The 25,884-nt window shown below is 35.6% G+C and overlaps 1 pseudogene; it reads left to right on the top strand.

The window, feature by feature from the left end:
* The first annotated feature begins 18,824 nt into the window (after positions 1–18,824).
* On the top strand, positions 18,825–20,438 carry LOC143671889 (uncharacterized; annotated as a pseudogene).
* The last annotated feature ends 5,446 nt before the right edge of the window (positions 20,439–25,884 follow it).

The raw sequence follows: 25,884 nt of genomic DNA, 5'->3' as shown, positions 1-25,884 counted from the left end.
AATTGATCTTAAAAATTATTTAAGTAATAGGTACTTGGGCACAGTTATAAAAAGCAAATAAGTCAATTATATACTGTTATAATATAAATTAAAATATATGGGCATGTTATTTATCCTAAAAAGAGAAACTTTTCCTTCTTCTTTCAGGTGATGAATACTTGAACTCTATTCTTGAGTCATGTATAGCCTAAGTTCATCTGTCAAAGGCCAACTGTGCTAGTACAGAACAAACCCTATTGTTGACCAGTCATTGCATTTTCCCTTATGTAGGTATTTGTTTAGCCTTCCAGACACTCACAGGATGCAGGATTTTCCTTTACATGGCTTCTTCTTCAGATCATTTTAAATTACAGGCTTACAAGAGAATACTCTGTGTCATGTGTCAGAGATGGTTAGCCAATCATATTTTAGCTATAATGTTGGCATGTTTTTCCTTAACAAAGTACATTTGATTCATGTGACCTTAAATGAAAGTGAACACTTGGAAGGTCTGTTTTACAGGTTCCTCCAATAATATAGCAAGAGACACTGTTTTGATGCATAGTTATAGGAAGTTGGTGGCAATATCTACCAGAATCCATCACGAAAATTTTGTATGATAAAACTCACATATACATTAGTACCACATAGTGCTGCACATCCATATGAACATCTGGAGAGACCAACTGGAAACTCTGACAGTAGAAAAGGAAAGGTGAACAAAGATTTGTGTTTTAATACAAAACAATAACAATGAAGTAATAAGATGATAAAATAGATTAGTATTTTCTGCCTATCTAGCTCACTTGTAGCAACTTCATACAAACACCTGCAGCTACATCAGGAGAAAAATATCAGAAATTGTACTGTGTCCTCAAAGAGAAAAGGACATAGCTTCCTTTACTAACAAGGCTTTTAAGGAGTGTTGTATTCCCAGATTTCTCTGTGTTTTTGTTTGTTTGTTTTTTGCAGGGCTGAGCAAGTTTTTCCTAACAGCAGCAGATTTTTACATGAAACACTAGATGCTAAATTGTGGGCAGCATCTTATAACTACACTAGTCATGCAAGACTGTCTGTGTGCTGGGTCAACTAAAAAGGTCACATTTGGCTCAGTGAGCAAATGTACACAGAAGTTTTATAAATTAGAAGTTCTGGGGCCAGCTGCTAGAGATGATATGATCTCTTCTAACTGAGATCTATCCCCATTTAGGCACAGACTAAATAGAGACAAATCACAGATCCCTAAGATATCTGGAAACTCTTATAATGTCTCATTTTTAACCTCATTTTCCTAGCGGCTGTCAGAGTCTTATTTAAAACCCTCTTCTCTTTACTAAAAAAACCTGACATTTAAGTTGGGGAAATAAGAGTCAATTCTTTGGATCCTGAGGGGTGCAGTAGGGAGGCTGACAGAAGTTGTGATACGTATTTAAAACTTTTTCTGAACCACTTGTCTCCAAAAAAAACATTTACTTAAAAGTAAGTAATCCTTCCAAAAGTAGACTACATACTCAGTTTCTTTTCAGCTTAGTTAATGGTATCATTTTGACGCATTCAGCGAAAAAGTTCTGGCTACTACTTTTGAGTATTTTCATAGTTGGACAGAACTGTATCATCAACAAATCCCTGTACCACCTCTTCTGATTTTTCAAATAAGAATCTTTTGTTTTTTTGGAAATTGGTAACAGAGTTAAAAGGAGGTTAGAATGGAACATGTTTCACTTGATTTATATCTGTGGGAATATTTCAAAAGCATTTTTAGTCATTGGGAATTCTAACACTTAGGAAACACCATTTATTCTCACTATGTCACTGTGGGATAGAGTCTTTGAAAGTGAAGAGGGGAAAAAGCATTTTTAAAGTTACAAAACTCATTCCTCACACAGATAAGGAGGTAATGTAACTTTGAATGAGCAGGTTTTATATTTCAGTAAAAAATGTCTATAAACAGGTAAAGTTTCAATTCCCTCACAACACCAAGAATTATTGTAAAGATGACACATCAGTATCACATAGTAACTTTTTTAAAACTCTGTGGCCTGGGGTGCAAGGGTAGTTCAGTGGTAGAATTCTTGCCTGCCATATGGGAGACCCAGTTTCGAATTCTGGTCTATGCACTTCTGAGAAAACAAACAAGCAAAACAAGCAAACAAATAAAAATTCAAAGAATGGTCCTGCAATAACAGGATACTCACATGGAAAAATAATGAAATGTGACTCTGCTATACAGCATAAAAAAATAAAAATCTTTGTGGCCTGAATTAGTGTGTATCATCCCTTCTTTATAAACAGTATTAACCTTACCAAGGCACTGCTCCAAAGATGTTTTATATAAATTTTATAACTCCCTCATACACATGACAAAATTTCTTGCAATCTGTTGTCCTGATGGACACATAAAAAACTGGGAAATACATGGATGCACACATAAAGTACATCGATATATGCCTGTATAATGATGCATATTGCACCATGATTCATAGTAGGAAAAGAATTGAAACTGCTGAAATATGCATTAACAACAGTAGACTCATTAAATTATGGTATGATGAAGTCATACAGTGGATTAATACACACCATTAAATAGAAATATATATATAAACTGATACAGAACAATTTCAAAAATGTATATGTTTTTTGCAATGTGCAAAAGAGTTTGCTAAATATTACATATTTTTATTAAAAGTTTAAAAATATTATATGCACAAACATATACACAGACATTTATGGAATTTTGTAATCATGTGCTTGTATTGCTTATATATTGTATAACGTGAGTAATATGGACAATGAAAATTGAAATTATTTTTCTTCTCTTTAGAATTTTCTGCACTTAAAAAAGCATTAATGATTGTTATTTAAAAGCATAAATGGGCAATCAGTAGCCACATGAAGCCAGAAATATGGTGTACCAGATCATGTGGATTTTCTTTCTGGAAACTTGAATAAATCTGCATGTCATAAATAATTGAATAAATATCCTTGTGATTCATAAACAAGTCTTGGAAACACTCCTTCAGCAGGCTCTGAAGGTGGTAGAAAATTTAGAGCAGATTTAATCTTCACTCAGCATTTTCTAAGAGCTAAACTGCCTGTCAAAACTAATTCTATGGAGAGTATGGCTTCAAAGCTGAGCCTTAAATTCTACATTAATGATCTGGTAATTGTTTTAATGATTTTTCTATGAAAGGTGAAATCCTCTGTTAATATGTCAAAAGGTATAAAACATTTTACAGGGATGATTTTATTTGAAATTGTGTCTCTGCTGTGTATTCTACTAGTGATCCTTGCTGTCCATATCCATCAATATTTTGGTTTCATTCTGAGCACTTGGTCAATTAATATTTATGTTGGCTGGTAATCTTTGTTGTTTATTGCACTTTTTGCACTGTATATTGATTTGTTATTAAACCAAGAAACCAGAGAACAATCCCCTCATTTGCTTTGATGATGAGGATCTAAATTGAGTGATGACAAGAGGCACAACTAATTTCAGCTACAGAAAGATCAAAATGCTTAACCAATATAGTATCAATGCTAAATAAGATAATAAATCAGGTTTCCTGACATCCATTCTTGTATTACTTTTATGACTCCATTCTGACAATGTTAGTACAAAGAAAAATCCATGACTTAAATGCATAAATACATTTTAAATTTTTAAAATTATGCAATGATTAAAACATACAGAAAATATGTAAAATTATAGAACATACACATTGTTTCCTACCCCATTGTCAGGCATGACCATGTTACTTTCTTGGATTAATAGAACTTCAGCAGAAGTGACAATTTGCAAGTAGCTACCAGAGCTTTTAAATGCTCTCACATTGTATGATTTGTCCTCTTTTCCTTGCTGTAAACCTCGAGGCTGCTATACCTGAGATGGGAGCTATTTTTTCAGCTGGTAGCCTAGAAAGAGAAGACATATAGAGCATAGCTGCAGAAAACTCACAGACAAATAAAAGAGAAATAAACATTTTGTGCTGTAAGTGAGATTTAGAGGTTCTATTTAAGCCTAGAAAAAAAACTGTCAAATAAATGTGCTTACTATTGTGCTATGTGGTCATAGTTTATTTTATTTTAACCCTGTGTTATTATTCAGTGACATCATTTCTTGTATCCCTGACCTTACTTCTGAGATCACTTTCCTTCTTCTAAAAGTGCAATCTTCACAGTTTATGTTTGTTGAATATAGCTTTATTCTGCTGCAATTTTTGGAATTACATTTTGCTTAGGAATACAATTCTAAGATGGCAGCTTCACTTTTTTTCACACTGTAAATATTAGTTTACTGTTTTCTGACTTCCATTGTGTCCTTCCTTTGTAACTAATCTGTTTTTTCTCCCTGGCTGCTCTATTTTTGTCTTTGGCATTCTAAGGTTTCAATACAGTAATGTCAAAGTGTGGATATTCTTCATGGAATCCACTAGTCTTCTTGCAACTTTGGAAATAAATATTCATATCTTTCTCCATTCTGGAAAGCTTTCAGACAATTGTGTTCAATTATTGCCTCTCATCAATTTATTATCTTCATCTGCATACCTAAATAGATTTATACTGGACTGTTTCATCATATTATCCATGTCCCATTATCTCTATTTCATATTTTTCATAATTTTTGTCTCCACTACACATTCTCAAAATCTTCATATCCATTTTACCTTTTCCTTATTCTTCCTGTGTCTGATAAACTATTCAATTTGTCCACTGAATTTCTAAATTTATATGTATACATATACATGAATATATTTTAAGAGATTTAGTTCTTCAAAACTGGTCATATTTTAATAGTCATTTATTCCTTTATTATGAATTTAATACTTTCTTTATTTCTTTAAAAAGTTAATTACATTTATTATTTATTACATATGTCAATTTCAATAGTTGCTGTCTTTCTTGATCTGCATGGAATGATTCATTTAAACCCAAATTCTACTTTGCTTAAAATCTGATGCTCCCAAGAAAATGCCTGCTCCAGTGCTTCCTTTCTTCTACAGATTTATACTGTCTCATGTGCTCTAGCTTCCAAGAAGTTATTCTACTTTCCAACAACTGCATTCATGTACTTTCAAATGAGTTTTTTTATTTCTTCTTGAAATTTTAGGTGTTCTACAACACCAGCTCCCTCTGTTTATCCTGTCTGCCATATTGAGAGCACTGGAAGACTTAAACATGTCTTTTTATATTTAAAATCCTTATATTCCTAGGTTAAGCCCAAGTTGGCTAAGATGTATTCTTAAATACATTAATGAAGCTCAATTGCCAATATTTAATTAGTTTTTTGGCATCTATTTTCATGAATTGGTCTTTAGTTTTTTCTTCACACTCTCTTTCCTTTTAGTCTCTATGATACACATATATATATATAACATATATATGTTATATAACATATAATATACATATAACATTTTTAATGAGAAATATAACATATATACAAAAAAACAATAAATTTCAAACCAAGTTGTAATAAGTACTTATAGAACAGATTTCAGAGTTTAGTATGGGTTAAAGTTCCACAATTTTAGGGTTTGCCTTCTAACAGCTCCAAGACACCAGAGACAGAAATAAATATCAGTATGATGATTCAGTGGTCATACTCTTTTGTTAAATCTTACCTTCTCTACTATAACTAATCCTTTTGCTTTTATCCATCTCTCAATATTTAGGGATAAGTGAACTATGCCCATTCTAACTTTTTCATGTTGGGAAGGAATGTCAATAATATGGTATAGGGGGATGGAACTCATTGATGTTCTTGAAGAGGCTGGCCCCTCTAGATTGCAGGGTTTATCTGGCCTAGGAAACCATCTGGAGGCTGTAGCTTTCTGGAAAGTAATCTTAGAGTATGAAAGTTTTTTAGAATCTCAGGTAAAACCTTAGGTGTTTTTTAGGGTTGAAAGGAATGTTTTTGGTTGGGGGTTGGCAAATAGTGGTAATTAGCAATATCTAGCTGAGGTTTGCATAAGAGTAGCCTCCAGTATAGCCTCTTGAATCTTCTTGAACCCTTTTAGCCACTGATATCTTACTTTACATATCTTTCCCCCGTTTGGTCAGGAAGGCATTGTTGATCCCATGGTGCCACAGCCAGTCTCATCCCCAGAAATCATGTCCCATGTTGCCAGGGAGACTTTTGCCCTTAGATATCATGTCCCACATTGGGGGGGGGGGTTAATGATTTTCCTTGCAGAGTTGGGCTTAGAGAGAGAGCAGCCACATCTGAGCAACAAAAGAGTTTTTCCGGAAGTAATTCTTAGAACTATTTTTGCTTCAGAAATAGACTTCACAATAGGCTATAATGTTTTCAAAGTGGAGTTGCAAAGTGTACCTTCTCTTCTATATTCTTTAGAACTATGTATAGAAAATACATATTATATGTTCTTTGAAAAAATTTTGGGCCATAAGGTTTATTGGGGTGCATATTTGCTGATTCATTCATGAGTTCATTGTTTCCTATTTTGTTTTCTTGAGTTAATTTCAAAAATATATATTATTCTGAGAGTTCTGGGAAAATGGCAGAATAAGATAGACCAAGTTCGACCCTGCTCCAAGGAAAACCTAGAGAACGGATGGGAGATGAGAAATAGAGAACCAGAGACCATCCAACTAGTGCAAGCAGCCTAACACAGAAACCTGGAGCCCTCAGGAGTGTACAGATGGAAAGATGAAGACGAGGAAGTAAGCCAAGCCACATTCCTTGAATACACTACCCTCACCAGTGCAGTCCCATGACCTGTAGCTCACCCCAAACCCCATGCACCTGAACCTTGTCACCTACAACCTCTCCATATGCTCCAAGTGCCCCTACCTCTGCCCCACCAACCTCTTGCATGCATACCCGACCCACAACCCCATACCAAGCACAGCCCAACCCACCTCTCCTGCACAAATGCAATCTTGCCCTTCCCTTCCTAAACCCTACCTCTCCCTCCCTGTTCCCTGCAGGCTGTGACCAATGCACAAAAGCTATGGGCAGTTACCTCTATTCCCAGAATACGCTCACCCCCAGCTCATACAGTTGTGCAGTTCCACTGAACCCACACCTGACCTCTGTGCATGGGTACATCAGTTTATGGCACTCCCAGATCCATGCATGTGCATAGCCCTCATATATGGCCTCCAGCTCTGGGAAAGTGCTGACCTGCATAGCCGAGCCCAGCCCACATAAGAATTATACCAACTCACTTCTCTAGCTCTGCAGATGAGTACAAAGGGCCCTGTACCCTACACTAGCACACACCACAGCCTTGCCCTTAGACCCATGCACCTGCAGAGCCACATCCTTCCCTGCTGTTGGGCACCCATGCTCACAGGCATGAGTGTAACATCCCCAACCTGCATCTATATGTGCACTGCAACACTTCACCACACTGTTGTGATCCACCTCATGCCCAGCCTCCTGCTCCACAACTCTCTAGCAAACACAAGGCTTTAGACTGCTGAAGGAAATCAACTTGCAAAGTAAATCAATAAAGATATTTACCTACTGTGAAAGCAAAACAAGATCAATAAACATATCACAATGCAGACAAATATAGCCTAGCCTAATGACCAAGTTAAAATACCAGAGGAGACACAGACATTGGAACAACTAATCAAAGATGTTTATATAACTCTATTAAATAAAATAAATGGGATGACTGATGACATGAGATCAAGAAGACACTAGAAGAGCATAAAGAGACATTTGAAAGAATAAATAGAAAAATAGCAGATTTCAAAAAGATTAGAGATTCTGTAGACCAAATAGAAAACACACTAGAGACACACTACAGCTGATTTGAAGAGGCAGGAGAAAGAATAAATGAACTAGATGACAGGACAACTGATTTTGAACACTCAAAAGAACAGATGGGAGAGAAGATGGCGGCTTAGTAAGACGCGCGGGTCTTAGTTCCTCCTCCAGAAAAGCAACTAAAGAAACAGAAACAATACGAAACAGCTCCCGGAGTCACGACAGAGACCAAAAAAGACAGCGTACCCCATTCTGGAACGGCTGAACGGGTAGGGAGAATCCACTGCTGTGAGATACCCGAGGGGTGCACGTTTTCCCGGCTGGGGTGGCTGGCGTCTGGGGTCCCCTCCACGCACGTGGCTCCCCGGTCTGACTGGGAACATTGGATAGCGGGGCCCTCCCGTCACGCTTGGCGTCTCGGGCCAGCTGGGCAATTTGGACCGGCACTCCCCCAAGCCACGGCCAGCGACCCCCACCTCCACGCGCGGTTTCCCGGGCCGACTGCCCCGCAGACAAACGACCGCCACGAGCGCCACCTACTGGGCAGGAAAAGAAAAACAGAGCCCAGAGATTCCACAGAAAAACCTTTCAACCAGCTGGGTCCCACACCCAGGGAGATCTGATCAAATGCCCAGACACCAGCAGAAAACAATGGATGACGCTCGGAAAATTGAAGATATGGCCCAATCAAAGGAACAAACCAATAGTTCAAATGAGATACAGGAGCTGAGACAACTAATGCTGAATATACGAACAGAAATGGAAAAACTCTTCAAAAACCAAATCAATAAATTGAGGGAGGACATGAAGAAGATATGGGCTGAACAAAAAGAAGAAATAGAAAATCTGAAAAAACAAATCACAGAACTTGTGGGAGTGAAGGACAAAGAAGAAAAAATGGAAAAAACAATGGATACCTACAATGGTAGATCTAAAGAGACAGAAGCTACAATTAGTGAACTGGAGGATGGAACAACTGAATTCCAAAAAGAAACAGAAACTATAGGGAAAAGAATGGGAAAACTTGAGCAGGGAATCAGGGAACTGAATGACAATATGAAGCGCACAAATATACGTGTTGTGGGTGTCCCAGAAGGGGAAGAGAAGGGAAAAGGAGGAGAAAAACTAATGGAAGAAATTATCACTGAAAATTTCCCAACTCTTATGAAAGACCTAAATATACAGATCCAAGAAGTGCAGCGCACCCCAAAGAGAATAGACCCAAATAGGCGTTCTCCAAGACATTTACTAGTTAGAATGTCAGAGGTCAAAGAGAAAGAGAGGATCTTGAAAGCAGCAAGAGAAAAACAATCTGTCACATACAAGGGAAACCCAATAAGACTATGTGTAGATTTCTCAGCAGAAACCATGGAAGCTAGAAGACAGTGGGATGATATATTTAAATCACTAAAAGAGAAAAACTGCCAACCAAGACTCCTATATCCAGCAAAATTGTCCTTCAAAAATGAAGGAGAAATTAAAACATTTATAGACAAAAAGTCACTGAGAGAATTTGTGACCAAGAGACCAGCTCTGCAAGAAATACTAAAGGGAGCACTAGAGTCAGATACGAAAAGACAGAAGAGAGAGGTATGGAGTAAAGTGTAGAAAGAAGGAAAATCAGATATGATATATATAATACAAAAGCCAAAATGGTAGAGGAAAATATTATCCAAACAGTAATAACACTAAAAGTTAATGGACTGAATTTCCCAATCAAAAGACATAGAATGGCAGAATGGATTACGACCCAGCAATACCACTGCTAGGTATCTACTCAAAGGACTTAAGGGCAAAGATACAGACGGACATTTGCACACCAGTGTTTATAGCAGCATTATCTACAACTTCAAAGAGATGGAAACAGCCAAAATGCCCATCAACAGACGAGTGGCTAAACAAACTGTGGCGTATACCTACGATGGAATATTATGCAGCTTTAAGACAGACTAAACTTATGAAGCATGTAATAACATAGATGGACCTAGAGAACATTATGCTGAGTGAGTCTAGCCAAAAACTAAAGGACAAATACTGTATGGTCCCACTGAAGTGAACCGACATTCGAGAATCAGCTTGGACTATATCATTGGTAACAGAGACCAGCAGGAGTTAGAAACAGGGTAAGATAATGGGTAATTGGAGCTGAAGGGATACAGACTGTGCAACAGGACTAGATACAAAAACTCAAAAATGGACAGCACAATAATACCTAAGTGTAATGTAACTAGGTTGGAACACTGAATGAAGCTGCACCTGAAATATGGTTTTTTGTTTGTTTGTGTGTTTGTATCTTTTGTTTTTGTTTTTTTCTTTTTCCTTTTTATATATATATATTATTAGTATTATTATTTTAATTCTCTTCTCTATATTAACATTCTATATCTTTTTCTGCTGTTTTGCTAGTTCTTTTCCTAAATCGATGCAAATGTACTAAGAAATGATGATCATACATCTATGTGATGATACTAAGAATTACTGAGTGCATGTGTAGAATGGAATGATTTCTAAATGTTGTGTTAATTTCTTTTCTTTTTTTTGATTAATAAAAAAAAATAATGTAAAAAAAAAAAAAAAAAAAAAGAACAGATGGCAAAAAAGATGGAAAAATTTGATTTCAACCTCAGGGAAATGATGGACAAAACAAAGTGCACAAATATAAGAATCATTGGTGTCCCTGAAGGAGAAAAGAAGAGTAAAAGGCTAGGAAGATTAGTTGAGGATATAATGGGAGAAAACTTCCCAACCTTTATGAAGAACAAAAATATACAAGTCAAAGAAGTTCATATAACTCCAAATAGAATAAATCCAAATAAGCCTTCCCCAAAGACACATACTAATCAGTCTGGCAAATGTTGAAGAAAAGCAGAAAATTCTGAAAGTTGCAAGATAAAAACAATCGACTACATACAAGGGAAACCACATAAGACTGAATTCAGACCTCAAAACTGGCACCACGGAGGCAAGAAGGCCATGGTATGATATATTTAAGATTCTGAAACTGAACGAATTCTGTACCTAGACAAATTGTCCTTCAAAACTAAGGGAGAGATTCAAATTTTCACAGACAAACAGATCCTGAAAGAATTTGTCAATAAGAAACCACACCCACAAAAAATACTACTAAAGGGACTTCTGCCAGTTGAAAAAATAAACACAGGAGTTGGAGGTCTGAAGGAGGGCACAGAATTGAAGAGTACAAGTAAGGGTAATGTAAAGGATAAAAAGAGAGAAGGAAATGGAATATATAGATCTGACAAATAAAATCCAAAAGATAAGATGGTGGATTTAAGAAATGTCTTTTCAGTAAGAACTGTAAATGTTAACAGACTAAAATTACCAATTGAAAGATACAAATTGTCAGAATGGATAAAGAAATATAATCCAGGTATATACTGCTTATAAGAGATTTGTCTTAGACACAAGGATGCAAATATATTGAATGTGAAAGGATGGAAAAAAGATATCCCATGCATGTTGTAACCAAAAGAAACCAGGAGTAACTATATTAATATCAGACAAAATAGGCTTTAAATTTAAAGACATCACAAGAAACAAAGAAGGACACTATATATTAATTAAAGTGACAATTCACCAAGAAGAAATAACAATCATAAATGTTTATGCTTCCAATCAAGGAGTTCCAAAGTACATGAAACAATCATTGGCAAACTGAAGGGAGTGGTAGATGTAGATATAATAGTAGGAGACTTCAATACACCATTCCCCAGTATATATAGAACAACCAGAAAGAAGTGACACAATTTGATAAATGAATTAGACCTAACAGACATATTTACTTCATTACACCCCAAAACACCAGGTTATACATTCTTCTCTAGTAATCATGGAACATTCTCCAGGATAGGTCATATGCAGGGCCACAAAAAAGGTCTCTAGAAATTTAAAAACATTGAAATTATTCAAAGCACTTTCTCTGATCACAATGAGATGAGGCTGAATCCCAAAAACTACTAAAGATTAAGAATGTTCACAGATATATGGAGGTTAAATAACACACTCTTAAACAACCAGTGGGTCAAAGAAGAAATTGCTAGAGAAATCAGTAGCTATCTGGAGATGAATGAAAATGAGAATACAATATATCAGAACTTATGGGATGATGCAAACGCTGTGTGGACAAAAATTTATTGCCCTAAATACCTATATTAAAAAACAAGAAAGAGCAAAAAGGGAGGACTTAACTGCTCACCTGGAGAAATTTCAGAAAGAACAGAAAACTAACCCCAAAGCAAATAGAAAAACAGAAATGACAAAAATTAAAGCAGAGTTAAATGAATGGGAGTACAAAAGAATAATAGAGTCAATAAAACCAAAAGTTGGCTCTTTGAGAAAATCAATAAAATTGATGGGTCACTAGCAAGACGGACAAATAAAAAAAAGAAAGTAAGAATGAACAAAATCAGAAATGAAAAAGGGATGTGTTAACACAGACCCTGAAGAAATAAAAAGAAATCATGAGATGATACTATGAATAACTATATGCCAATAAACTAGACAACTTAGATGAAATGGACAGATTCCTGGTAACAAATAAATGAGTTACACCGACTCAGGAGAAATAGAAGATCTCAAGAATACAATCATGAGTAAAGAGATTCAGGCAGTCATCAAAACTCTTCCTACAAAGATAAGCTCAGGGCCAGATGACTTCGCAGAAGAATTTTACCAAACATTCCAAAAAGAATTAACACCAATCCTTCCCAAACTTTCCAAAAACTGAGATAAAAGGAACACTATACAACTCACTTTATGCAGCTAAAATTATTTTAACACCAAAATCAGGAAAAATTGCTATAAGAAAGCAAAACTATAGGCCAATCTCCCTAATGAACATAGATGCAAAAGTTCTCAACAAAATACTAGCAATTCAAATCCAACAACACGTTAAAAGAATTTTACACCACAACCTAGTGGGGTTTTTACCAAGAATGCAAGGATGATTCAACGCAAGAAAATCAATTGGTGTAATACAGCACATTAACAAATCTAAAGGGAAAAGTCACATGATCATCAGATTGATGCTGAAAAAGCATTTAACAAAATTCAACATCCTTTTCTAATAACAATACTTCAAAAGATCAGATTCAAAGGTTACTTCCTCAATATGATAAAGGGCATATATGAAAAACAGATAGCCAGCATCATATTCAATGAGGAGAGACTAAAAGCTTTCTCCTTAAGATCTGGAATGAGACAAGGGTGATCATGTGACTTTTCCCTTTAGATTTGTTAATGTGCTGTATTACACCAATTGATTTTCTTGCGTTGAATCATCCTTGCATTCTTGGTAAAAACCCCACTAGGTTGTGGTGTAAAATTCTTTTAACGTGTTGTTGGATTTGAATTGCTAGTATTTTGTTGAGAACTTTTGCATCTATGTTCATTAGGGAGATTGGCCTATAGTTTTGCTTTCTTATAGCAACTTTTCCTGATTTTGGTGTTAAAATAATTTTAGCTGCATAAAGTGAGTTGTATAGTGCTCACTGTCACCACTATTGCTTAACATTGTGCTAGAAGTTCTAGCTAGAGCAATCAGGCAGGACAAAGAAATAAGAGGCATCCAAATTGGAAGGGAAGAAGTAAAACTTTCATTATTTGCAGATAACATGATACTATACTTCGAAAATCCTAAGAAATCTACAGCAAATGAAGCTAATGAACAAATTCAGCAAGGTGGTGGGATAAAAAATTAATGTGCAAAAATCAATAATGTTTCTATATGCAAGCATTGACCTAACTGAGGAGTCAGTTAAGGAAAAATTCCATTCAAAATAGCAGCTAAATGAATCAAGTACTTAGGAATGAACTTAACCAGGGAGTTAAAGGACTTGTATACAGAAAACTACATAACATTTCTGAAAGAAATCAAAGGAAAGCTAAATATGTGGAAAGACATTCTATGCTCATGGATAGGAAGGTTGAATATAGTTCAGATGCCAATTCTACCCAATTTGATTTACAGATTCAACAACACAGTACCAATCAAAATATCAACAACTTACTTTGAAGACTTAGAAAAATTAGTTAACAAATTCATCGGGAAGTGAAAGAGACTCCAAGTGGCTGAAAGCATCCCGGAAAAGAACAAAGTGGGAGGATTAACACTTTCTGACTTTAAAATTTATTATAAAGCCACAGTGGTTAAAACAGCATGGTACTGGCATGAAGATAGAAGTATTAACGAATGGATTCGAATTGAGAGTGCAGAACTAGCCACCAAATCTATGGTCAACTTATTTTTGACAAAGCCCCCAAATCCACTGAACTTGGACAAATTAGCTTTTGCAATAAATAAGCATGGGAGAACTGGATATCAATAGCCAGAAGAATGAAAGAGGACCCTTACCTTACACCCTATACAAAAATTAACTCAAAGTGGATCAAACATCTAAATATAAGATCTAGCACCATAAAGTTTCTAGAAACAATGTAGGGAAACATCTTCAAGATCAAGTAATAGGAGGTAGCTTTCTAAACTTTACACCCAAAGCACAAGCAACAAAAACAACAAAAACAGATAAATGGGAACTCCTCAAAATCAAATGCTTCTGCACCTCAAAAGGCTTTGCCAAAAAAGTGAAGAGGCAGCCACCTCAATGGGAGAAAATATATGGAAATCACATATTGGACAAAGGTTTGATATTCTGTATACATAAAGAAATCATATAGCTCAACAACAAAAGAACAAACAAGCCAATTATAAAATGGGCTAAAAATATGAATAGACATTTTTCTGAAGAGCAAATACAGATGGCTGAAAAGCATATGAGAAGATGCTCATTTTCCTTAACTATACAGGAAATGCAGATGAAGTCTACCATGAGACACCATCTCACACCTATAAAAATGGCTTTTTTAAATTATTTTTTAAATTATTATTATTTTATTCCTGTTTTATATTTATTTTTTTATTCCTGTTAGTAAAATATACAGGATGATCATGGAGTATCTTCAAGAGCCAGAAAGTAAGAAAGTTCTTAACAGTTTTTAAATATAGCATAAACAATGGTGGGAATATGTCAGCAACATAAGACCCACTGACAGAGTTCCCAATGGCCAAAGTTAGAGAAATCTGACCAACAAAATAAAGTGATATTGGATTATAAGTCAAAGTATAAACTAAACATGCATAGGTATAAACAAATAATTGAGTAAACAAATACATGCAGGAGAATGGACATAATTCACAAGTTTTTCAAATAATAAAACTAGATGTCTTGTCGTCAAGGAGATGGACCACAAATCTCCACTGCTTTAGCATAAGTTGCACAAGATGACTTCCTTCCAAAAACTGCAGTTTGGAAAGTGGGGGAATGGAAATAAGTTTACACTGGCAAAACTTGACCACCTCAGCCAAGTGATCAATTTTAACATCAATAGCGAAAATTCATACTGATAGTATGTACCTGTACTGTCAGGGTTGGACAGCATCGCCAGAATACAAATGACATTTTACCAATGTGGCTTTTTTCCAAAAGGCCCATAATCCAAGTCTAATCATGAGACAAATATGAGTTTGTGGGTTTTGCCATTTCTCTTTCTTTGCTCTAAGCTTATCTTCAGCAGGGATTTTTTTCCTGTAGCTGTCTTGTGGAAATTGAATGATGTTTCTTCCATGTGTTCCAGGGGTATCATAGTTAGGATTATCTCTCTCTATATATATATATTTTTAGAAACTTTTTATTGTAGTAACATATAATGAAAATTTTACCACTTAACTACTTTCAATCTTACAATTCAGTGATATTAATGACATTCAAAATATTGTGGTACCATCACTACCATCCATTACTCCAACTTTTCAACGCCTGCAGCAGAAACTCCACACCAATTAAGTAATAACTCCTCTTTCTCCCCTAACCCCCAGTCCCTGGTAACTGGTAACATATTATTTGTTGTAGTTTGCAAACTGCCAGAATACATTATACCAGAAATGGAACAGTTTTTAAAAATGGAATTTGTTAAATTGCAGGTTTACCATCTAAGTTCATGAAAATGTCCAAATTAAGGCACCAATAAGAGGTTACTGTCACTCACAAAAGGCTGATGTTTTCTGGAACAGTTCTGTCAGCTGGTACGTTATGTGGCTGGCATCTGCTGTGGTCTTTGGCTTCTGGATACGTCTCTCATCTGGAAAGACACATGGCAATGTCTGCTAGCTTTCTCTCCTCATTTCATAAGGTGTCCCTGGGGGCACTTTCTTTCTGCATGTCCAAAAATCTCCAGTTGTGTGGGCTGTGTTGTCTCTAAAGCTGTTTTGAAAATGGTTCCCTCTTAAAGGCCTCTTGTAAGCAACCCCACCTTAAATGGTTGGAGACACATCTCCATGGAAACCATATAATCAAAAGTTACTACCCACAGTAGGGTGGGTCACATCACCATGGAAACAAACAAAATAATCCCACCCAGCAATACTAAATGAGGATTAAAGAACTTGGTTTTTCTTGGGTACACCACAGATTCAAACTGGCTCACTATCTGACTCTATAAAATTTTCTTATCCTTGGTGTCTCATAAAAGCAAGATTACACACTATCTTTTTGTATTTGGCTTATTTCAGTCAACATGATGTAGTCAAGGTTCATCCATGTTGTCTCATGTATTCAAACATTATTTCTTCTTATGACTGAGTAATGGTCCATCATGTATGTATATTTTTAAGTTTTGCTGATTCCCTAAACATAAGGAATGATAAATTCAATCTCCAATTCCATGTGTAGTCCAGTTTTGTGGTTTCGACTTCCAGGGTATTGTATATTTTCTCACCTATAGTCTCAGGTAAAGCAAGAACTTTTGGGCCTTTTCCTAGGCCAGTGGGAAGAACTTTCTTACAACCTCTTCCCTGAGTGTTTTGACTTGAAATTTTTATGTACCCCCAGAAAACCCATGCTCTTTTTTTTTTTTTTTTTTTAAAGGAAAGACAGAGAGAAGGAAGGAAGGATAGAAGGAAGGAAGGAAGGAAGAAAGGGAAACATTTTTAAACATTTTCTTGTTTTATTGTATTCTGTTTCTCCGTTTTTGTTACATGGGCTGGGGCCGGGAATCGAACCGAGGTCCTCCGGCATAGCAGGCAAGCACTTTGCCCGCTGAGCCACCGCGGCCCGCCCGCCCATGCTCTTTTAATCCAATCTTGTGTGTGCAGGCTTATTATAGGTAAGATCCTTTAATTAGGTTGCTTGGTTTTTTATTGGATTACTTCCATGCAGATATGGCCTCACCCATTCAAAGTGAATGTTAATTAGTTTACTGGGCTCCTTAAAAGAGTTTATGGAGAGAGAACTGTGAACTGACACAGAGGGTAGAGAGATGAAACCAAGACACAGATGTTTGGAGATGCTCAGAGAGCCATTTGAAAGCAGGAGCCCAGAGAGAAGGACAGAAGATGCTGCCATGTGCCTTTCCTTGTGACAGAAAAACCCTGGACTTGATTGGCTTCTTTTGAGTGAAGATATCCTCTTATTGGTGCTTTAATTTATACATTTTCATGACCTTCGAATTGTAAATTTGTAACTTAATAAATCCCCTTTATAAAAGCCTATCCATTTCTGGTATATTGTATTCTGATTTAGTAAACCAAAACACTGAAAGTGCAATATTTTAAGATTCACAGTTTTGTGCAGGGGTCTCAAGCCCAACCTCTCAACTCACAAAGAGTTGAGGCTTAATTGTATATACATGTATGATATAAAAGCCAAAGCCCTTAATGTTATTTTCAATATATATTTTGCTATTTATTTAATGTTACTAATTAAGTTACTCAAAGCTACCCTTTATCCCCAAACTAGTATTCCAAATCCATGAGCTTAACATTCTGATTTTAACTTTCTTCCTTTCTTCTAGCACTTGATGATTTCATTTTCTTCCTTTTGATCTCAACTACATATTTCAGCACTTAAGTGGATCTTCTTCTTCTTGTGTTTTATCTAAAATATCTAGTCATTTACATCTGAGAAAGCTCCATATGAGTTAAGTCTACATGCTAGAATCATAATTCAAAAAGGTAGTTTTACAACTAAAGATTTTATGGTCAATAAGCAAGCAAAAAATGTGCTCAATTTTATCAATCATCAGGGAAATGCAAATCAAACCACAATGAAATACAAACTATATACCACCTGAATGGCTAAAAATAAAAAAGCTGGAAAATACCAAATGTTGGCAAGGATGTGAATAGCTGAAACCCTTATATATTACTGATAGTAAGAGAACATATTATTACAGTTATATACCCAACAGAAATGCATCATTATGTTCACCAAAAGTTACACATTAGGATGTCCATAGCTGACAATTAATAATAGCCTGAAACTGGAATTAACATAAATACCCATTTACAGTAGAATTAAAGAATAAATACTGATATAGTCATACAATGGAATGATATACACCAATAAAAATGAAAAACCTACAGTTATATGCATCAATATAGATAAATATAATGCTGGGCAAAAGAAAACAGAAATAAAAGCATTTATGTTGCATAATTCCATTTGTATAAGGTATAAACCTAGACAAAACAAATTAATGGTGTTAAAAATAAAGATAGCAGTTACTCTTGAGGGGAAATGCAAGCACAAAAGGACTTTTAGAGAACATTATCTTGGGTGTTGCTTACATTTGCACATTTGGTTTGTGAAAATTCATTGAGCCATATATGTATTATAAATACACTTTTCTAAATGACTACAATTTTCCAATTAAAAAGTTTAAAAGGGAAGGAAAAAGACTTTGTTGATGCTGACCTCCATCATGTGAGCCTGAGTGGAACCAACCTATAGATGTTACTGATATCAGGAAATCCAGAACATATAAGACCCTCAGGGAAGCTGAAGGGTTCACAGAGGGGTAGACCTCAGGAGAAAAGTGAAGCCTCTTCTATGCTGTTTTTGAGAACTCGGTGAAAATTTAAGGTTATGTGCATTCAATATGCTTGACTGGAAGCACGTGGATAAATGCAAGTTGCTGCTTAGACTGTATTTTGCTGTTTGCTGGTTATTATATTTTAAGGTGCTGTGAAACCCATTCAACCGCTCCTTATCTTAATTCATTGTGAGTGCTAAACTCAGAGTTGAGCGACAGCAGACCCATGGGGGTGGCCTTGACAAAGTCAGCTCAGTGGACTGCAGCTGCAGCTGGATATGGTGCTGAAACCCTGGAAATCACCCTTCTAAATGAAGCAATTTTAAGTGAAATTATTTTGTTTGTGGAGAGTTTTATCCATAAACATTTCCAAGAGGCAAAATTTGTTTCGTACAGCCATTTGAATGGAAAACAAGTCTGGACCCTTCTGCAACTGAAACAGGTTATGTTGTCAGTGAAACAACAGCCAAATCAGAAGTTAACAGGAATGGAGAGCCTTTGCTCTTTCTCTGTGTCCTTCAAATTAAAATTAAGTGATTTGAGCAGCTTTCTTGATTATTATATATTGTCAGGGACACAAAGCTGAAGGAAGCACAACCATGTCTTGAAGCTAATAGAGATCCCATAGTAAAAATTCTGGGCTCACACTATAGTATAAAGAAAGGAGAAGACTGATTGCATTAAATATCCTTGACAAAATCATCAAAGATGATGATCCTGAAAGTGAGGTTAAGATGAGCCGTGCCAAGCTAAGTCAGCAACTAGATTTGCACCTGCTCAATCATTCAGTGAAGCATATTTCCTTAGAAATATGTTTATGTCCATCAATGATTAAGAATGATATAGAGATTCTCAAACATTCCTCAGTTATAGGAGAGCAAACAGTACTGGAATCTATTGAATATGCCTAAGATTATGAATTCTCAAATGGATGCTCAGGCCCACCTTGCAGACAGATGCATGGGAAAATCTGTTGTGTTGGTGAAATTCCATGATGTTGAAACCTTGATCAGCTGGAAGAAGTGCTTGTGAATGTGGTTGGTGCATTGGGAGAGTGCTACAAAGAATATGAAAACTACGTCATTGTCCAGAAATGTGGTGTCACGCAACCACTCATGAACCTTCTCATTGGAATACAGCACGCTCTTCTTAACAAATGTCAGAAGAGCAGTTGGTGCTTGTGAAGTAGAACCTGAAAATATGATGATAATTGATCACTTGATTAGAGTTCATTTGTGGTAGTCATTGCTGAAAAACCTTCACCCCAATGTGAAGGCCAGTACAGAGTGGGCTCCCTCTGCCCCTGCACTGAAAATGCTAAAGATGCTAGAGAGAAGATTTCTTCCTCTGATAATGGTTTGAACTTGTCAATTTACTGAAATCAGACAACAAAGAAGTTCTGGCAAGTGTGTGTGCTACTATTACCAATATAGCAAGAAATCAAGAAAATTGAGCTGTTATCACAGATCATGGAGTTGTCCCTTTACTGTAAAAACTGGCAAATACAAATAATGGCAAACTGAGGCACCATCTGGCAGAAGCTATTTTGCATTGCTGCATATGGGGTAGAAATGAGTGGCTTATGGCTATCAAAGCAGTGACTCTGTTAGTGCTTTACCTGAAATCAAAGGACACCAAGGTGCATAATGACAGCTTAGGCCTTTTACTAGCTCTCAAAAGACACAGACAACTGCATCAATGTGCACGAGGATGGAGCTGTGAAGCTACTCCTGGATATATTTGGGTCTCCAGATCAGGAAGATCTCCAGGAAGCTGCAGCTGGTTGTATATAGAACATATGCCACTGGTTCCTGCTACAGAAAAAGTGAGATTCACTTGAAATGTGAACAGACATACCAACTACCCGATTTTACAGAATACAGAACACATCACCCCCATGACCAGGAAGCCTAAATTGGGGAAGGTTTATGAGCAAGTCTTTTAGAAAGAGAGAGATGACAAAATGAAAACATGTGATCTAAAAATGTAAAGGCTCCTTTTCATTTAAAAAATTGCATAAATGTTTTTTGTTTATTTAATGGTCGGGGGGTATGCAATGAAATGAAATATAAGCCAATAAATTTGTGATACTTTTCTGGTAATTTGAAAAAAAAAGTTTAGAAGGTGTAATTTGGTTATTTCTCCATGACAATTTTATTTATTTTTAATTTTCTTATTGCATAGTATATACATACTGTAGATACATAGTATCTACATATATACAAAGAAATTTTTAAAAAGCAATAATTTTCAAAGCACTCTTCAACAAGTAGCTTCAGGACAGATACCTTAGTTTGTCATGGGCTACCATGTGATCTCAGATTTTTCCTTCCAGCTGCTCCAGAATATAGGAGGCTAGAAGGCTTAATTTCTTTTTATCACCACAAGTGACTTTTTTCTTTCTTTTTTGTGAAAAATAACAATTTTATAACATAGGATTGCATGGAATGAATTATTGGAGTCATTTTTTTCTGAAACCCTCATTTTAAAGTTCTAGAAATACAAGCCAGTAGAGGTTAGCTGATTTGCCCGAACCAGTTAGTGACTTATTTGGTAATAAAATCCAGAATTGCTAACTCATAATTCAGTGCTCTTTCAAGTGTGTATTCATTAATATTGCCTAGGCCCTCAAAAACTCTATAGAAACATTTTGAAGGTTATATAAAGAGGTAATGAGTGTGACCCTTTTGAATTAGTGTAACACAAGGTAAAGTGTTATGTTTTTGAATTGTTCATTATTTCATATTCTTTTGGTATCAAATGACAAAAAATAAATTTTCTAAACTATTATTGCAACTTAAGGGGGCCTCTAAAGGTAACAAGTATCTTCCTGCCCAAGTTCTAAACCTAATTTATAGATAGACAGGGAGTAAAAAATGTAGCCTTTATTACTGATTACATTCATATTTGAAAATATATGTGTCTGCCCCACAGGAATTGGTCTCTTTGCTCTTAGGACATGTAGTAGTGGGGGCAGAAAACATGCTCTTTGCAAGCAGACTAACTTCACAGGGTAGAGAAAACAGGGTGGTGGTGTGGAATTCTCTGCATGAAATGAGTGTAGGTGAATTCAAGGCCTCAGGATTTGTATTACTAACTCTATAATGTGCTATTTTTGCTTTTAAGAATTCAAATACACTAGCCAATTCTCAGTTGTATCTGCAGGAAGAAATATTAACAAAGAAATAACATTTTGGTTTAAGCTTCTCAAGAATGACAGCAAGTCTATGTCAGCTTGCCAGAGTCCATGGCCTGTGGCTCTCAAAGCAATGGGGATAATCTCCCATTGAGATTAATTTTGTAACAATGCATTGACATTATTTGGGAAAGAAAATTCATTTTTGTGTATTGCTTAGGCTCTCAGAGGGAGTAATTTGAGAAATCTGCAATCTCTCACTAAGTTTATACATTTGAAATGGTGACAACCCCAATTACAAGGTCTTATTTTAAGTCTAATTTTCCTTTTGCAGATTTCAGATGTGTTAATTTCCATTTTTGCTTTTAACCCCAAGTCTTTGGCGCCCTGGCACTAAACTGAGCATGGTCTCAGCCTAGTAATATAATCATTTACAGCATTGATAACACAGCATTTCTAACTCCTATGAACAAGCATTTTCAGTCTTATGTCGAAATGGTTCCTTCCAATGTCTTCTACTATAGAAATGCATAGGCTTGTGATATACTTCTCTTAATGAAGGGCTCAGCCTCATCCCAACATTTTTTTCTGCTGGTGAATCTCCTTCTACAAATTTCTGAAGTAGAGTCAACACTGACACTTCTGATGCTTGTGCCCCAATTGTAAAGAAAATTGTAACTATGAAATATGGAAATAATTTGTTCATTTTCCCTGAGTTATGATGGAATTAATGGGTTTTTTAAAATTTATCACTATAATTCTAAAATAAATTTTTAAATATTCCAGCTGTTTGCTGAGGAAACGAATTTTACCTAAATTATTTTAATAAGTGGTATAGCAGCAATTTCAAATTTAAGACTAATAGTCATAAACAGTGGCCATATACCTTCTCTGTTATATCTGTAAATGGAAGCAATTTACTATGAGCTTCTACAGGTTTTAATTTGTAAATAGAGTGAGCATGATGAATTTATGGAATTAGTAATGACCAGTGAATCTCTCATGTGCTCCTCAAGTCAATGCCTTTCCGCTGCCCTGGAATTTTTCAAGACACTAATAGCATTTACATCTGCTCCTTCCTTTGTTTTCATTCCTTGGTGGAAGATGTCTGTAATGTTTTGATTCCCTCTCTTGTTCCACTATGTCTTTCAGAAAGATTCTATTTAACCTGCTTATTATGCGGATCCCTTTTCTTCTCTGATATCTGTAGGGCTGGTACTCTTTATTGGGATTTAGGTACTTTCCTTCCTTTTGTTTTCCATCTGACTTCTGGCTCAGATATTTCTTTTGCTAATATATTCCTCTGGGTCTCATCTTATGAGGTTTCACATGGTGAGAAATATAAAATCAATAAGATCTTTACATGTCAAAAATTATCTACTCTTCAGATAAATCAGTTCCACCTTCACCTTCTAGAGTTAGATATTAGTTTCCAAGAGATATTCTCCCACCAAACTGATTTCTGATCCAGTTCTGAACCTGATATGTAATTGTCTTATCTGAGTCCCCTTTAACATGTCTCATTTTTTATATACATTCAATTTGAGTCCTAATTCATTAAATTTCTCAGATTTATTCCTTTAGAGCATAATTTTAATAAATTCCCACCTAAAATAAGTGTACTGCCTAGAAACTAACCTAATAATTCCTTGAGACTCTTTTACATTTATCTTCCTACTTTCTTCCATTAAATCTGTCCAGACTTTTTGTAAGTACTTGATACAGCTGTTCCTAATTATAAGGAATATTCACCTATTGCTCTTTTGTTCTGGATTATTTGCTTTTAATCTTTCAATAATCTCATAAATCCATAACTTATTGGAGAATCATACCAGGTTGTTCTGTGAGAACAAACATGTCCTCCTCTGTTAGATTTCATTGGGCTCCGGTCACTCTTTCTGTTTTACTTCAACTTGGTTATATCCCATTTTTCAAAGCAAATAGAAATGAAACAATTTTCATTTCCCTTTTATGTCATCTGATTCTGCTTTTTGGGAGCTTGTTTTTCTTTCCCAAAAAATATATTCTCCCATTTGTAGGTGCATCACTTTTCTTCTTAGTAAATATATTCTAACTAACTTTTCATTTTCCTAATATTCCCATTCTGATATTAAAACTGAAGCATACTTTTCCAATGACTATAACTCCTTCTTGGTTTACTAAGCAACCCTCACTTCTATAGACACAGATAGTTCCAGGAGTGAACTTTTTATCACATTCTTAAATTTGACTTTTCAATCATTTCATTAATTGTTTATTTACCTCATTATAAGATGGTGTTTTAGTTTCCTAGGCTGCTCAAGCAAATGCCAATGCAATGGTTCTGCATAAACGATGAGAATTTGTTCACTTATGATTTGAGGCTTGGAGAAAGTCAAAATCTAGGTGTAATCAAGGAAAGGTTTGAACAACAGTATAGAAGATCTGACCCCTCCAAGCACTGGGACAGATGTTTCCTATCCACACATGTGGATGGGCCTTCTCTTTTGGCCAAAAAAGATATCTTCAGTCCAGACCCCAGTTTCTGTGATTTTGTGCTTGAAGCCATTGTTCCTTCAATTTGTTCTTCCTCTGTCCCTTTCTGTCCAGGCTGGCAGTGGTCCTGTTCATGCAAATATCACAAAAAAGCTATTTGGCCTTGCATGAAGTTCACAGGGTCCAAACCATCAGACAGTTAAGCTTTCCATAGATTTTTCCAGCATAATTCCATTTCAAATCTTGACTTCCTCTGAAATAACTGGTTGGTTCCATGTTCTGTTAAACCTTCACATGGGACAATATTCTCTGGGGACCTATTTTCTGGAAGCTCAGAATTTTCCAAAGCATCAATTTCTGGTTTCTTTGTGCTCTGGAGTTCAGTTTTCAACATAATGCTTTCCTCTAACATTTTACATTAGGCTTAAATGAGAAATGAGGACGCACTTTACACATTTGACTTGGAAATCTCCTCAGCTAAATATCCAAGTTCATTACTTTCAAGTTCTGCCTTCCATCCAACATCAGAACACAATTTTGCTGAGTTGTCTGCCACTTTAAAACAAGCATCAACTTTCCTCCTATTTCCAATAACACATTCATCATTTTCTTCTAAGGTCTCATTGGAAGTACCTTTAGCATCCATAATTCTACCAACAGTCTCTTCAAAGCAGTCTAGATCTTTTATAAGGGTTTAAAAACAGGTGACACTTAAAACATCACTTTTATTACTAATGTAGCTGGTATTGGAGAATGTGCCTTATATCTGTGCCTTATATCTAAGCATGACTTCCTACCAATGAATGCCCAAATTAGTCTGTCATTCCTACCCAGTTTTGGTATTGCCATTCCCACTTAATCTTCCCTCACATGAGCAGATCCCTTTACAGCATATGGAGGATCATATCAGAAAATGTGCTTTCTGTAGGCACACTCATTCTTAATGAAAGAATTGAAGAATTTCTTGGGCTGTATACACTGTTTATTTAAACCCACCAATAAAATTTTCACTTCCTCTCCTAAAAAGGAATGAATCAAACATGAAGGCATCTGAAAGAAATATTCCCTTATACTAAGAAACAAATATTAAATATAAAGAAGAAAGTTTCCCCATATAATAAAAGCCAATGAAAGGAAAAATTACTTTACAATCTGGACTATTAAGAAAATTTCCTCCCAAACTGTGCCATCACTATACATTCTATGACTTAAGATAGCTAATAAGAATCAATCTTCATCAAACAATATTGCATTAAATTAAAATAAAGGTTTATTTGGATGTAGAACAATACAAGTGAAAAAATACATGCTCTGTTCTGGAAGCTTCTATTTTATGTTACACAAGTTAATTTATCTTACTCAATTTTCTCACTGTAAGGATGAGGGTGAATTGATACAGAAGGTTCTGAAAGGAAATGGACTGGGTTAGTGATTCTTAATAGGGAGGAAAAGACACACTTTCTTAGGGAGGGACTCAATTTCCTTTTCCCATAATATGAAAGAATAGATATATTGAGAAAAAAACACTTTTGAAAAAAGATAGAGAACTGGAAATCTTTGTAGTCATTTAAAAGATGAAGGTAAAAGTCTTCCTATTAAAAAAACACAAACTTCAGGGGAAGATGGCTTCCTCACTGGTAAGTTCTACCAAACAATAAAGATCAAAGAGTTCTAA

Source organism: Tamandua tetradactyla, chromosome X (genome assembly GCF_023851605.1).
Source record: "Tamandua tetradactyla isolate mTamTet1 chromosome X, mTamTet1.pri, whole genome shotgun sequence".
NCBI classification, from domain to species: domain Eukaryota; kingdom Metazoa; phylum Chordata; class Mammalia; order Pilosa; family Myrmecophagidae; genus Tamandua; species Tamandua tetradactyla.
This window is presented reverse-complemented; position numbering and strand designations above follow the sequence as displayed.